This window comes from Rana temporaria, chromosome 4 (assembly GCF_905171775.1).
Source record: "Rana temporaria chromosome 4, aRanTem1.1, whole genome shotgun sequence".
Classification (NCBI taxonomy): Eukaryota; Metazoa; Chordata; class Amphibia; order Anura; family Ranidae; genus Rana; species Rana temporaria.
In genome coordinates, this window is record NC_053492.1 from 205,177,995 (window position 1) to 205,194,588 (window position 16,594).

The 16,594-nt window shown below is 41.6% G+C and overlaps 1 protein-coding gene across 2 annotated transcripts in view; it reads right to left on the reverse strand.

Moving 5' to 3' along the window:
- LOC120936936 overlaps positions 1-16,594 on the reverse strand; it is a 46,673-nt gene that overhangs the window by 5,952 nt on the left and 24,127 nt on the right. The window contains exon 1 of one of the 2 annotated variants that reach the window (XM_040349756.1): positions 8,368-8,568. The exons of the other annotated variant lie outside the window; for it this stretch is intronic. The gene's annotated coding sequence lies outside the window, so the exon portion shown is untranslated. Of the gene's footprint in view, positions 1-8,367; positions 8,569-16,594 lie in introns of those variants that run through there. 2 annotated transcript variants of the gene reach the window in all.

A 16,594-nucleotide genomic window follows, 5' to 3' on the forward strand; every position in this document is an offset into this window, starting at 1 on the left:
AGCTCTATTTGTGGGAACAAAAAGACATCAGATTTGTTTGGGTACAGCGTTGCATAACTGCGCAATTGTCAGTTAACCACTTAAGACCCGGACCATTATGCAGGTTAAGGACCTTGCCCCTTTTTGCGATTCGGCACTGCGTCGCTTTAACTGACAATTGCGCGGTCGTGCGACGTGGCTCCCAAACAAACTTGGCGTCCTTTTTTTCCCCACAAATAGAGCTTTGATCACCTCTGGTGGTATTTGATCACCTCTGCGGTTTTTATTTTTTGCGTTATAAAACCAATTCCCAGAAGTAGTTTCTGTACTACTTTTGGTGACTTCGGGGTGCAATTTGTATAGACATCTGTGCAGGAACCTGCACAGATGTCTCTGAAATCGCCTCCAAAGTCGGGACTGACATGGAGGAATGAAATCGTGCAAGTTCAGCTGAATTCGCACAATTTTAATCCCACTGTCCGTGTGAACATGGGCTAAAAATTAGGATTTGAATCGAGTTGATTTAAATCAAGCCTTTTTACTATTGTTTTAAATCCAATCCACCCACCCTGCTGATGTATGCATCTCCCTCCAGCACCGCAGAGAAAGCTCTGCTGAAGTTCCCGAAAATGATTACGGAACATGTTTAAAATTTGTTAAGGGCTGGCTCACACTGCTGCAAATTCAATTGCGAATTTGAGACGTTGCGATCGCTCAAATTCTCAAGTCATTTAAATAACATAGTTTTCCATGAGTGCTGTTTACATCAATGCATTGCGAATCTAAGCTGCGTACAAAAAGGGTCCTGTGTGAGTTTGATCCGTGTGCGATGCGAATTCAGCTTCATAGACTGCAAATATTTGCAGTAGAATCGCAAGAACACAAAGAATTCGCAAATGAAAATTTGCAACGCAATCGGATCAAATTCACACTAAATTCGCACCGCAGCAGTGTAAACCGGCCCTGAGAGTGAAAGCATCATTTGAGGAAATAATGGCCAGAAAGGTACAAAGAAGGAGTCGGCATCAGGTCTAATAATTGGTCTACAACCAAAGTTACACTTTGGATCATGCTTGAAAAATAGTTTGGTAAATCAGGTTCTGTGTTTTTTATGGGATCGGAATGCTGTTTATTTTTCTGCTGTAACATTACATAGAAAGGGAAAGTTAGGTAGGATTTAAGCAGTATGTAATGCAAATGTAAGCAGTAATAACATTAAAACATATATATTAATACCGTATATACTCGAGTATAAGCCGAGTTTTTCAGCACATTTTTTTTGTGCTGAAAATGCCCCCCTTTGGCTTATACGCGAGTCACCTTTTTGCGCCTAATCTCCTGGACTTTGGGGACCCGGTACCGGCCAAACTTGGCACACATGTAGCCCCACTCTTCCTCTACAAGTTTGTTGTCCGGGGGACCTACAGCCGGGGAGCACCGATTTTTTTTCAAAGCCAGGCACCCCTTCCATAGACTTCCATGTTTAACAGTCATTTCTCCGGTGACTTTGGGGACCCGGTATCGGCCGGTCGTAGGTAGGGGTGCAACGGATCAAAAAACTCACGGATCGGATCGATCCTCGGATCAGGAGTCACGGATCGGATCATTTTCGGATCAGCAAAAAAAAAAAAAAAAGGGTCCGTTTTTTCATTGGTCCAAAAAAAAAAAAATATATATATATATATATATATATATATATATATATATATATATATATATATATATATATATATATATATATATATATATATATATATATATATATATATATATATATATATATATATATATATATATATATATATATATATATAATAAAATAATATATTTTTTTTTTGGACCAATTAAAAAAAGGAACCTTTTATTTTTATTTTTTTTGCTGATCCGAAAAAAGAGCACAATAGCAATTCACAGGAATTGCTATTGTGCTCTTTTTTCCCCCTTTCCCCCCCCTCCTCTCACACCAGTGCTTCACTGCTAACATTCCCATTCAGCTTGCTAGAGCCCAGTGCACAGCGTGACACGCCTCCCCGGGGAGGCGTGTCACGCTGGGCTCTGGCAAGCAGACTGGCCGCCGCTCCGGAGCTAGGCCGAAGCCGGGGACTTTCCTAGGCCTAGGCTCCGGAGCGCTCCGCGGATCGCGGGGTGTGCCGATCCGAACGGGGTGGCCCGTTCGGATCACGGATCGGTGACGATCCGTTACACCCCTAGTCGTAGGTCTCCTGGACCCGAAACGTAACACACATGTAGCCCCATTGCCCCTCTACAAGTGTGCAACGTTTGTTGTCTGGGGGACCTCCGGCTGGGGAGCACCAATTTTTCAAAGCCGGGCACCCCTTCCATAGACTCCCATGTTAAACGTCAGTCTAGTCATGGGCACAGTGAGGCATGGACACAGTGAGGCATGGGCACAGTGAGGCATGCACATGGACAAAGTGAGCACAGTGAGGCATGCAGATGGACACCCTAGGCTTATACTCGAGTCAATAAGTTTTCCCATTTTTTTGTGGTAAAATTATGTGCCTCGGCTTATATTCTGGTCAGCTTATATTCTAGTATATACGGTATATATATATTTTTTTTTTATAAGTTATGCTATGTGAATGGAATAATTCAACAAATATAAAGTAGGTGCTGTCCCATTGGCTGCAAAAGAGGTAACACACTTTAAAATGGCCTTACATGTATTGAGTTTAGGCAGATTTAATGTGAATTTGACCCAGGGGGGCCCTGTCGGCAACACCCTGATTGACAAAAGCTGACTTTTCAATTGACTTTCATTAAAAGAGCTGGGTGAAATATGAAAAAAATTTGCTCTAGAGCCGAACTTGTTAAACAGGAATACAGTCAAGGGTTAAATGATAAAGAAACTACGTACTTAGAAAGTTATTAACTCAGCGGCTGAAAGTACCAAAAAAATTGTAGGTTTAATTTCACTTTGACCACAGATTTTTTTAGGTACTTTCAGCCGCTGCAGGTGGAAGTGCAGGATCACATATATACAGTGAGAGGGAAAAAAAGCATCTAATCACCTTCTGATTTTGTATGTTTGCCCACTGACAAAGAAATGATCAGTCTATAACAGTGATGGCGAACCTTTTTGAGCCCGAGTGCCCAAACCGCGACACAAGAGCAATTTATTTCTTGCAAAGTGCCAACACAGAATTAAACCTGCCAGCGTCTCTGTACAGAGGATGGGACTGATCTAAATGAGCCCTAAGGGACTAGAAATGTACGATTCTGCCAGATTCGCTCAGACTGCAGGGATTAGGAATGCATTGTGCTTAGAATGCACTGTGCAACATACACTGACCATTACACTCACCTACCTGACCATTACACTCACCTACCTGACCATTACACTCACCTACCTGACCATTACACTCACCTACCTGACCATTACACTCACTTACCTGACCATTACACTCACCTACCTGACCATTACACTCACCTACCTGACCATTACACTCACTTACCTGACCATTACACTCACCTACCTGACCATTACACTCACTTACCTGACCATTACACTCACCTACCTGACCATTACACTCACTTACCTGACCATTACACTCACTTACCTGACCATTACACTCACTTACCTGACCATTGCACTCACTTACCTGACCATTGCACTCACTTACCTGACCATTACACTCACCTACCTGACCATTACACTCACTTACCTGACCATTACACTCACTTACCTGACCATTACACTCACCTACCTGACCATTACACTCACTTACCTGACCATTACACTCACTTACCTGACCATTACACTCATTTACCTGACCATTACACTCACTTACCTGACCATTGCACTCACTTACCTGACCATTAAACTCACTTACCTGACCATTGCACTCACCTACCTGACCATTACACTCACTTACCTGACCATTACACTCACCTACCTGACCATTACACTCACCTACCTGACCATTGCACTCACCTACCTGACCATTGCACTCACCTACCTGACCATTGCACTCACCTACCTGACCATTACATTCACTTACCTGACCAGTACACTCACCTGACCATTATACACTCACCTACCTGACCATTACACTCACCTACCTGACCATTACACCCACCTACCTGACCATTACACTCACCTACCTGACCATTACACTCACTTACCTGACCATTGCACTCACCTACCTGACACATGCAATGGCACCAATAATGAGGCACAATGACACCAATAATGAGGCACAATGTTCCCTAATGACACCAATAATGAGGCACAATGACACCAATAATGAGGCACAATGTTCCCTAATGACACCAATAATGAGGCACAATGACACCAATAATGAGGCACAATGACACCAATAATGAGGCACAATGTTCCCTAATGACACCAATAATGAGGCACAATGACACCAATAATGAGGCACAATGTTCCCTAATGACACCAATAATGAGGCACAATGACACCAATAATGAGGCACAATGACACCAATAATGAGGCACAATGTTCCCTAATGACACCAATAATGAGGCACAATGACACCAATAATGAGGCACAATGACACCAATAATGAGGCACAATGTTCCCTAATGACACCAATAATGAGGCACAATGACACCAATAATGAGGCACAATGTTCCCTAATGACACCAATAATGAGGCACAATGACACCAATAATGAGGCACAATGACACCAATAATGAGGCACAATGTTCCCTAATGACACCAATAATGAGGCACAATGACACCAATAATGAGGCACAATGTTCCCTAATGACACCAATAATGAGGCACAATGACACCAATAATGAGGCACAATGACACCAATAATGAGGCACAATGTTTCCCAATGACACCAATAATGAGGCTGAATAACACCAATGATGGGGCACAATGTTTCCCAATGACAGTAATGAGGCTGTTCTTTTTGCACAATTGATTATTTGCAGAGCTAGCACCTGATATCTGAGAGTGGGGCAGGCTTAGGACTAACAAGATAACTGTACCGTACACTGCACATTAACTCCTGTCTCCCAGTGTCTGACCTTGCTCCAGCAGCTTATTATTCCCGCCGAAAGGCTCCTCTGATTCCAGCCGTGTGTGCTCCCAGTCACGTCACCGCTGATTTGTGCGGTGTGGATGAGACAGCTTCTTTGATTGGATCAGCGTGCGTATGCACACACGCACGCACGTCACCCCCGGGAGTTTCTTCTTTGTCACTCCCACTCAGACACGTCATCAATAGCCCTAGAGAACTGTGGGAGTTGTAGTTTGGGGTGCGGTGGGGACAAATGGATTTTAGTGTGTTCTTTTACATTTTTCATGGCGTGTGGCGTGCCCATCGAAACAGCTTGCCGTGCCGGGAGCGGCACGCGTGCCACGCGTTCGCCATCACTGGTCTATAATATTAATGGTCGGTTTATTTTACCAATGAGAGATAGAATAACAACAAAAATATCCAGAAAAACGCTTTTCAAAAAAGTTATACATTGATTTGCATTTTAATGAGTGAAATAAGTATTTGATCCTTTATCAATCAGGAAGATTTCTGTCTCTGAGGTGTCTTCTATACAGGTAATGAGCTGAGATTAGAGCACTCCCTTAAAGGGATTGCTTCTAATCTCAGGTTGGACAGGGCCATGTACCGTCAAATCTTGGGTGAGAACCTCCTTCCCTCAGGCCGCAGCATTGAAAATGAGTCGTGGATGGGTATTCCAGCATGACAATGACACAAAAATCACGGCCAAGGCCGTGTTTCCGTGTCCCCCTCCGTGTTTCCGTCTCCCTCCGTGTTTCTCTCTTCTTCCGTGTCCCCCACTGTGTTTCTCTCTCCCTCTGTGCTCCTCCTCCACCCCCTGGAACTGTCAGGATGGTCGTAGGAGTCAGTAAATCAGGCTCCTTACTGTTCCGAATGGACAGAGTCAGTGATTACTGACTCTGTCCATTTACATAACTGAAACATCATAAACTGTGATTACAATGTTTCAGTTTATGAATGAAGAGAAGCCGCTGTCTTCTCTCCATTCATTTTCAGGCAGCTGAGGCTGCTGGGAAGGGACTGGGGAACATGTGTCCCTAGTCCCTTTCTCTGTCTCAAAGGGGAGATGTCAGAGGTCTGTCAAGACCCCTGATCAGGACCACCATCAGGGGCCCAGAGGTCCCCAGGGGCCCGGATGGGAACCCCCTTTAAAAAAAAAAAAAGTACACCTGAAAGGGGTCCGGAGACCCATAGGGCCCCATATGGCAACTCCCCTTTTTTTTATTTATTTTTTATAAAAAATATATATATATTTTTTTTAATATATTTTTATTTAATTTTTTTATTAAAGGGACAATTTTTATTTATTTTTTAGAGGTCCGGAGGTCCCCAGGGCCCCGCATGGCAACCCCCCCTTTTGTTTTATTTATTTTTTTATAAAAAAAAAATTCGAATATATTTTTATTTTATTTTTTATTAAACGGCCAATTTTTTTTAGGGGTACGGGGGGCCCGGAGATCCCCAGGGCCCCGAATGACAACCCCCCTTTTTGTATAAAAAATATATATATTTTTTTATATATTTTTTTAATTATTTTTTATATATATATATATATATATATATATATATATATATATATATATATACATACACACATATATATATATATATATATATATATATATATATATATATTTATTTATTTATTATGCCCCAGATGGCAACCCCCCTTTTTTTATAATTAATTTTTTTTATATTTTATTTCTTTATTTTTTAATTTATATATATATATATATATATATATATATTTTTTTTTATCATTATTAAAGGGCTCAGAGGTCCCCATGTGGCAAACCCCCTTTTTTTTATTTGTAATAAATGTTTATTTTTTTATTTTTGTGTATATTTTTTTTTTTTTTTTTTTATTAAAGGGCCCAGAGGTCCCCAGGGCCCACCCATTTTTTTTTTTATAAATGTTTGTTTATTTATTTTTTATATTTTCTTTTATTATTAAAGGGCCCAGAGGTTTCTTCTTTTTTTTTTTTTTATTAAAGGGCCCAGAGCTCCCGGATGGCAACCCCCCTTTTTTGTAATTTCTTTTTATTAAAAAAAATAAGAGGTCCCCTTTTTATATATATTTTTCTTTTTCTTTATTTCTTCTTTTTTTTGTAAAGGCCCCCCCCCCCCCGCTTCTCAATTTCAGACAGCAGCACCCCCCCCCCCCCCGGTTCTCTGCTCCAGGGGGCCCATGCTTGAAGCTGTGTAAGGGGCCCCATAATTCCTGATGGCTGCCCTGCCCCCGATATCTCACCAAAGCCCCCCAGCAGGGCTGATAAAAAAAAAAGAATAACAAAAAAAAATATTGTAGAAAATAATAAAAAATAAAAGAAAAAACACACTGACATGGTCCCCCTTTAAAAAAAAAAAAATTATAAATAAAAGAAATTGTAAATTTTTTTTTTTAAAACAAATTAACAAAATAAAAAATAAAACTACTGCAACATGTGCCACTGTCACATGAGATTAAAAAAAAGTATTGGTATTCGGTATCGGCAAGTACTTGAAAAAAAGTATCGGTACTTGTACTCGGTCTTAAAAAAGTGGTATCGGGACAACCCTAGTTAGTAACAAAAAATGTATAAAAAAAATGTCATAAATAGATAACATAGTTTGTAGATGTGAACCAATTAACATATGCTAATTGGGATTTTTTTTTACCAAAAATATGTAGCAGAATAAATATTGGCCTAAATTTATGAAGACATTTTTATTGGATATGTATTATAGCAGAAAATAAAAAATAATGTTTTTTTTTTTTTGTCGGTCTTTTTTTCTTTATAGCGCAAAAAATAAAAAACAGAGGTGAGCAAATACTGCCAAAAAAAGCTCTATCTGTGGGGGGCAAAACATGACATCAATTTAATTTATGTACAAAAGCGCAATTGCAAGTTAAAATAACGCAGTGCCGTATGGCAAAAAAATGGCCTGGTCATTAAGGGGGGGGGTAAATCTTCCGGAGGTCAAGTGGTTAATGAGGACAGCTGTGAACTATCACTTTCCAGTAGGCACATGATCACGTGGTAGTATAAATAGACACTGTACAAGATTATGCCCAGACTTGTCCCAGAGCTCATGAATGACTAATACTGATGACTCAGCAGCACCACCCAGTGACCACTCAAGGAAAGCACACATTTCTTGTAGACAAACTTTCACTGTCACAACATTTCTGATATCTCCAGCCACTGATGATCAAATCAAAGCTGATTTCTGAAACTCCTCTGAACATTGTGATATTACCCATCACTAATATATCTCTGATCCAGGTACATTCTCTCATAGCAACACACACATTGCACACGTTTACAATCTAGCAGTCTATGTCATACACAAACACACAGCAAACCCCTGGCCCATTCTGTCACATTACCTTGTATATGTCTCCTGAGGGTAAGACAAGGCAGTGGTGAGGATAAAGATTGCCCTTAGAGATTATGATCACTTCCAGATCTGGAGATCTCAGATGATGTCTTCAGTTGTTGTTGTTGTATGACTTCAGCTGTAACACTGAACTACTTTCACTTCTGTCTTAGTTCCTGTCTATAGATGGTCCCTCCCTCCACCCACCCCTATTATTCAGAGGGTTCCAAGTCATGAGGACTGTGCCTAGGGGAGGAACACATTATTTATTTACCCAGTGTCACCCAGGAGATGGCAGAACTATATGCACCCTGTCACAGGACACTCACTCCCTGACTCACAATTATGTATTCTGTCTCAGAGAGCTTACAAATCTAAAGCTGGCCATACACTTGTATTTTCCAATCGTATGCAAAAATTCTCAGTACGTTTGATAATTGAGAAATTACTATTTTAAAAACCTGAAAGGCAATGTCATAATGTGCTAGTATGCAGTGCATACTAGCACATTATGTGAAACTTAATTGAAAACAAAGCCTTACACCGGCGCACTGTCACTGTGGATACTTAGGGCCAGACTCAGGTACATTTACGTTGCGCAGCGGCGGCGCAACGTATCCCATTTACGTTACACCGCCGCAAGTTTACAGCGTAAGTGCCTGATTCACAAAGCACTTACCTGTAAACTTGCGGCGGTGTAACATAAATCCGCTCGGCACAAGCCCGCCTAATTCAAATGGGGCGGGCACCATTTAAATTAGGCACGTTCCTGCGCCGAACGTACTGCGCATGCTCCGTCCGTCAAATTACCCGACGTGCATTGCGCTAAATGACGTCGCAAGGACGTCATTGGTTTTGACGTTAACGTAAATGGCGTCCAGCGCCATTCACGGATGACTTACGCAAACGACGTGATTTTTCAAATTTAAACGCGGGAACGATGGCCATACTTAACATTGGCTAGTCCACCTAGAGGGCAGCCTTAGTTTTACGCGGCGTATCTCGACGGAAATTACGTAAAGTTAGAGCGACGGGTAAATCGTACGTTCGTGAATCGCCGTAACTAGTCATTTGCATATACTACGCCGACCGCAATGGAATCGCCACCTAGCGGCCGGCCTAGAATTGCATCCTAAGATCCGACGGTGTAAGTCAATTACACCTGTCTGATCTTAGGGCTAGCTATGCGTAACTGATTCTATGAATCAGCCGCATAGATACGACGAGCGTATCTCAGAGATACGACGGCGTATCAGGAGATACACCGTCGTATCTCTTCTGTGAATCTGGCCCATAATGGATAGGATCCATTAAGGTGAAAAAACACAAGGCTTTACAGCCACTTTAATGGTTCTGAAACCTTATATCGAAAGCCCAAACTTTTTTTTTTACTTTTAGATAGAGTCCCGAGGGATTATAACACCTGTCAGTTTTTATTGCTGTCTGTGCCCCCGTTAAGGAGATTATCATTAAAAGTGAAAGTAAAAGAAAATCCCCAAATTATGATTTGTCCCTAGAAAAGTAATAGAGCAGAAATCTTTCATTGGGGACACTAGTTCTGGTAACCTGGGGGTCCCCAAGAAATTCCCTTAACCACTTCCCGCCCAAGGTACATATATGAATGTCCTTGACTTTGAGTGGGGAAATCTGAATGATGGGTGCAGCTACAGACATCGTCTTTTAGAGCCGGTGATCCTCTGCACCATAAGAACGATCATAGCGGCTGTTTCGCTGCTTGATGGTTCTTACGGGCAGCGAGAGGGGGCGTCACCCTTCCCAGCCGCCCTCCGGTGCTTCTACCGACTCACCGATGCAAGTTGGAGAACAGATCCGCCAGCCCCGGATGTCCACTATAGAGATTTCCGGCGGGCCAGATGGTTGTTCGGAGTCTCTATGATCGTCGGAGGCCGGGCGTGATGTTATGATGTCACGCCCGGCCCCTGCATTCAAAAAGAGGACGCCGCCTCGGCTGGGAAGCTGAGATCGTTTTTTTTTTTTAATTTCAGGCTTCCCAGCCTAGAGGTGAGATGTGGGGTCTTATTGACCCCACATCTCACTGTAAAGTGGACCTGTCATGCCATATTCCTATTACAAGGGATGTTTTTTTTTTTTTTTTAAAGTGTCAAAGTAAAAAAGTAAAAAGTAGAATTAACAATATTTTTTTTTTTTTTAAAGTGCCCCTGTCCCCGTGTGCTTGCATGCAGAAGTGAATGCATACATTTGTACTCAGAGTCTCAGGTAATCGTGCTAGAGAAAGGTCTGAGGGGAAACAGGGAAATTGACCTGAAGAAGAAATAACAAGAAAAAAGGGGATGGGTGGGTGGGACACCAGAAAGCCGACGCCCAGAAGGAGGAAGGAGGGCGGGTTTAAATACCTCCCGACTGCGGTCAGCCTTAACACAAGTCGCGCCCACATATGAAAACGGTGTTCAAACCACACATGTGTGGTATCGCCGCAAACGTTAGAGTGAGAGCAATAATTCTAGCTCTAGACCTCCTCTGTAATTCAAAACATGTAACCAGTAAAAAAAATGTAAAGCATCGCCCATGAGGATTTTTAAGTACCGAAGTTTGGCACCATTCCACAAGCGTGTGCAATTTTGAGGGGTGACATTTTAGGTATCTATTTACTCGGCGCAACATCATCTTTCACATTATTCCAAAAAATTGGACTAACTTTAATGTTTTAGTTTTTTTTTAAAGCATGAAACAGATTTTTTTCCCCAAAAAAACATGTTCGAAAAATTGCGTGCAACGACCGCCATTGTATTCTCTAGGGTCTTTGCTAAAAAAAACATACATAATGTTTGGGGGTTCTATGTAATTTTCTAGCAAAACAAATATGTTTTTTACATGTAGGAGCGAAGTGCCAGAATTTGCCCGGATGCAAAGTGGTTCATTTGCAGGGATTGCCTCTCCCTTCCTGTTCGGCTATGGGACAGAAAGTGAAGGGAAATCTCTGCAATGGGACATAGATGGTGAAAATAAATCTGACAGGGGTTACTACCCTCCCATAAAGCACTACATAAACCAGTGGTTCTCATCCTCAGTCCTCAATTATCCCCAACGGGCCAGGTTTTCAGGTTTTCATTTACTTTCCACAGCTGCTTTAAATGAATATCAATGACATAGTATTGATGAGAGCTATTTTATCTAAGGGAAGTTCCCAAAACATGGCACGTTGGGGGGACTTTAGGACTGAGATTGAGAACCACTGACATAAACAACATAACTAACAACACACTCCCTTCAGCACCCTGCAATGCAACATCTATGAGTTCCCTTGCTATCAACGCCATCTTTGCCCTGCCATTTTGGGGCTCAGTATCCTTGGCCATCATGGAATGACATAACTCTAACATTTGCATTGGAGATTATTTATCCCAACAGATGCTGACATTGTCAAGATTTCAAAACAAGTAGGTAAGAATTTTTCATAATTTTGCAGAAGAGACACAGTGTGGTTGATTTACTAAAGCAGTGAGCCGTCAGTAGAGGCGCACGGTGAGGCGCAACGCACATTTCCATATTTACGACATCGTGCGCCGGTAACAGAGCTTGAACCCACCATTTGCTATAGCGGTCTTAGCGCACAAAACAATGCGATCTGTATGCCTATATGGACATGGCACACGGCATCTCCAAATCAATATTAACAGATGTAGATGCCAATATTATGGGGTGATGTGAGGAAGTTTAGTAACAACTGCCCAAGTAACAGACATGCCCAAAATAGAATGAGAAAATAAATTTTTCCGAGATAACCTGCTGTGCCTTCAAATACATTTATAACTACGTGAGATCCATGTAAGCATTGCGCAAGCGGCTCTTGCGCCCGTTCACATAAGTTTTTTACATTGCGCACCCAAAATCTTAGTAAATGTTAAGCAACGTCTAATCTTTGTGGAAATAAGTAACTCGCGACAAATTTTTTTGGTTCACCTTTATGTATTTTTTTTTTAGGAGATTTGCACACAGGTCTTATGAGCATGTTATGTTGCCAACATGTGGCATGTACCTTGTTAAAATTAGGTAAAAAGACTCTCGCTCCTCTAGCTCCTTTTTTACGGCCTAAAAGGGCATGAGCTCCCCCGTCTAATGAATATTTGCTTGGGCTAGCTTTTGCTTTTAAAGGGGAACTCCATACTCCATTCTCCAATGCTCTTGTCCCGTCCCCCCCAATCCCTTTGATTTCCTTAGGCTAGCTTTTGCTTTTAAGGGGGAACTCCACACTACACTACATTCCCAAAAGGCCATGGCCTGCTTTCACTAATCCAAACCACATTCTTTTCCAGAGCATACAACAGGGCCAGCTAAGAAAGGGGCGAGAAGAGCGAGTGCCCAGCCCCCTCCTGAACCATACCAGGCCACATGCACTCAACATAGCTGTCTGCCTTTGGGGCATGTTGAGCCCAATACCAACCACAAAGCACCTTGTACCCACTAGTTTAAAGGGGCTTTCCACATTCCGTAAAGCCCCCTGTCTGAAGCCCCCCACAACCCCAGCCTCAGGTTGTGTGGAAGAGGCCCTTGTCCCACCGAACATGGGAACAAGGTGGTTGACTTTTGGGGTGCCCGAGCCCCTCCTGCCTCCAACCCCCTTTCATGGGCTGGCTTTCTTTTAGTTTGGGTGGTATTTTTCACGTGGGGTTCTCATTTAACCCTTAACAGACCCAAATGGCCTTGTATGTATTGGGGGGGGGGGGCAGGTCATTTTTTTTTTTTTAAGATTTTGCAGCTGCAATGTAGATTTTTAAGTTTTCTTAAAGCCGCACATTACTAGCTTTTAAGTAATTTGGCATTTTTAAATGCACTTCTCCTTGTTTGATTTTTGGGGTTGTCAAAATTGGTGACACTGATGTATGTCCCTCAGGGTGGGACCCCATATCCATTTTAAGGCCAATATCAAGAATAAAAGCCAGCCAAATGGGGACTAGCAAAATTAACAGGTTAATTTCCATAGACTGCAATGGTATTTGTCCATGTTTTTGTCCATGTTGCCCATGTTTGCTCCCCGGACCGGGGGGTGTTTGTCCCATCTGTAATTTTGTAGCATGATGGATGATGTGTTTTGGACAGGGTGGTAGCTTTTTTTGTGATAGCTGCATTTGGGTTGGTCTGGGCATGCTCAGGGACAGCACTTGGATTGTTCTGGGCATGCTCAGAGAGTGTGTTTTTTGGGTTAGTAATTTAACAGATGTACCCACTTTGAAGTTCAGTCTCAACACTGGGTGAACTTGCATTTTGTGTGTTTCATGGACTGTGCATGTGGTTTGAATTGCCTCATTAGCACACAAACCTATGTTATATAAAGCTTGCAAATGGCATTCTTTACTTTGCCCTGAAAAAAGGCCAGATTGCATGATGGTGTGCGTGTGCATATAGCCAGGGGCGCCGGTGACGCTCGGAGACACTTGGAAGCACTCCGTTCCCGAGTGTCTCAGAGCATCTCCGAGTGGTCTCAGAGTGTGTCCGAATGTCTCCCAAGCACCCGGACCTCTGGCCAAATGTGGTACTGCATAGACAAGCAGTGGCCGTGGAACGGATTATCCGAGTTACCATTATTTCCAATGGGGAAACTCGCTTTGATATATGAGTGCTTTAGATTACAAAGTATTCTTCTGCAACAAATTATGCTTGTAATCCAAGGTATTACTGTACTTGAAGGAAGTCAGAGATATAAGGTCTTTAGAGTTTGGATCAGACTGAGCACAGGCATGACAACAGATTGGGGAGTGTCTAAGTTTCAACTTATATAATCATAACGGAGTACGGTATAATAGATGTCTGTGCCTGTTCGCACACCTTAAATTTTTAATTTTTAAATAACACATCATTCCGAATTAGCTGTACAAGGTTTTGGCGCGCTTTGCCAGTTTATTTTAATACTATATATTTATAGGTTAGGGCAGTGTTTCTCAACTCCAGTCCTCAAGGCACCACAACAGGTCATGTTTTCAGAATTTCCCTCAGATGAAACAGCTGTGGTAATTACTGAGGCAGTGAAACTGATCAAATCACCTGTGCAAAATAATGGAGAGCCTGAAAACATGACCTGTTGGGGCGCCTTGAGGACTGGAGTTGAGAAAAACTGGGTTAGGGTGTTCATCTAGCCATTATCTTTTTCAGAATAAGTGTGTTCTTCATGCTTTTCAAGCTTCCAGGCAATAAAAAAAGTTTTTTTTGTGGCACTTCAAGTTTGAAAATTAATTTAGAAATGTAATTATATGACAAATAAAAAAGTGAACTAAAATGAATGATAAGCTGCATTTGTTCTAAAAAATATATATAAGTTAGATTCCAAAGAAGACATTTGTCAGATTTTTCCCCCTAATTTTATTGACTGTAAGAATACACATTACACAGGTACTCAGAGCTTTTTTTTTCAGAAAATAGGTGCAGGAACTCAACCACAACCCCATTCAGATTTCACAAACAGTAGAAGGGTCTTAAAGGGGCATTAAATACCAGGATTGCATTACATACAGAGTGCAGAGTTCAGGTGGCTACACACAGAGTGCAGAGCTGTCACTTGTAAACATAGAAACAGTACTTCTGTGTTTACAAGTGATTGTGGTGAGCAGGCACCAAAGGGTCTGAGCCAGAGGTGGTGGAACTGAGTTCCCCCAAGTTCTCCCTGAAAAAAAAGCCCTGCAGGTAATACACAGGTATTACACATTACAATTGGAACTGGCAAGTCATACATCACAGGTATGCATCACACTACAATATTTACAAAAAGTCTTTCTTCCTGCACTTAGTACCTGCAAAATCTTTAAAGGGTCACTAAAGGAAATATTTTTTTTTTTTGCTGAAATGACTGTTTACAGGGTATAGAGACATAATAGTTAACTGATTCCCTTTAAAAATGATTAAAAATAGATAAAAAACAATCATATAATGTACCTGCAGTTTAGTTTCCTGGTTCTCTGATGTACAGAGACAAAGAGCCAATAGAGGGCAGTGATGCTTTGTAAAACGAAACTGGATTGGTGCTGACACACAGTAATCACACCTCCTTGATTGGTCACCACAGTGAGAAATCTCCCAGTACTGCGGTGATCAGGAAACAGACAACCAGGAAGTGTCCAGAACAGAGAGGAATTACAGCAACATCAAAGCAAAAACGAACAATGAGGACATGAAACCAGGACTGCAGTAAGGTAAAGGAAGCTATTTAGCTAAAAAAAAAAAATCCTTTAGTGACCCTTTAACTTAAGCCAGCTATAGATGGATCAAATCTTAACAGGCCCACCAAGGCAGGCTGGTTGTACCCAAGTTGATCCATCGATTGACTTATGTACAACCAGCTGGTCGGATTTTTTTACATGCTATTACTGCCGGTGGCTATTGATGTTAACAGTAATAATTGTGTTCTACCGACCGGGAAGGCTCAACTAGCCCCTTGGACTCACCCGAGCCAAATTCAATAGAAATAATACCATAAGTGGGCTCAGATGGAATTATGCAATAGTGGGGGGGATGTGTTACACAATAATGTTAGAATGAACTGTAGTCAACAGAGATATGTTTCAAATTGAAAACATGTATACCTCTTATAATAAAATGTGCTGGTACAGTTAAAAAATAAGTGGGGGCGGGGCTGGGGGGGGGAATTAACATAAAAGGGGAAGGGTTGAAGGTTAGAGGAAAGAGACTAGCCAATTATAGGAACGAAGGAAAAATCAATATCACATAAATAAGCTAATGGGTAATGGGACAAGGTTGTTGAACAGCCCATAAACAATGAATACTCCCCAGTAGCTTTTATTTTGTCTAATCACAGCATTAAAGCAGGTTGGATGAGAGAAAGAACAGCGGTTACATAACATTAACTAAGGTCATAAATTGTTTTGGTAGGCCCAAACAACATAGCTGAGATCGAAAATTGTTCAAAAAGGAGTGGGAAGTAGATGAATTATTTAGAAGCTGAACCTAGTAGTAGAAACCGGTTGTATAAAAGGTGTTTTTAAAAAGACAAAGGTTTCTAAATGCAATTCTCAAGCTAGGTACTCGGCTATGGTATTAAAGGAACACTAAAGGTTCGTTTTTTATTCTCTAAATTGATTCATCTATGCTAGAGCATTTAGAAGTTCCTTACCTCTTCTTTCATTTTGCCCTGCAAAGTATTGTATTTAAGCTTTGAAAGTGCCATTTCCTGTGCCTCCTCTTATTCATTTCCACCAGTTTCCCAGCCGTTTTTTAAGGTGGAAAGCATGACGTCCACAACGTGCTCA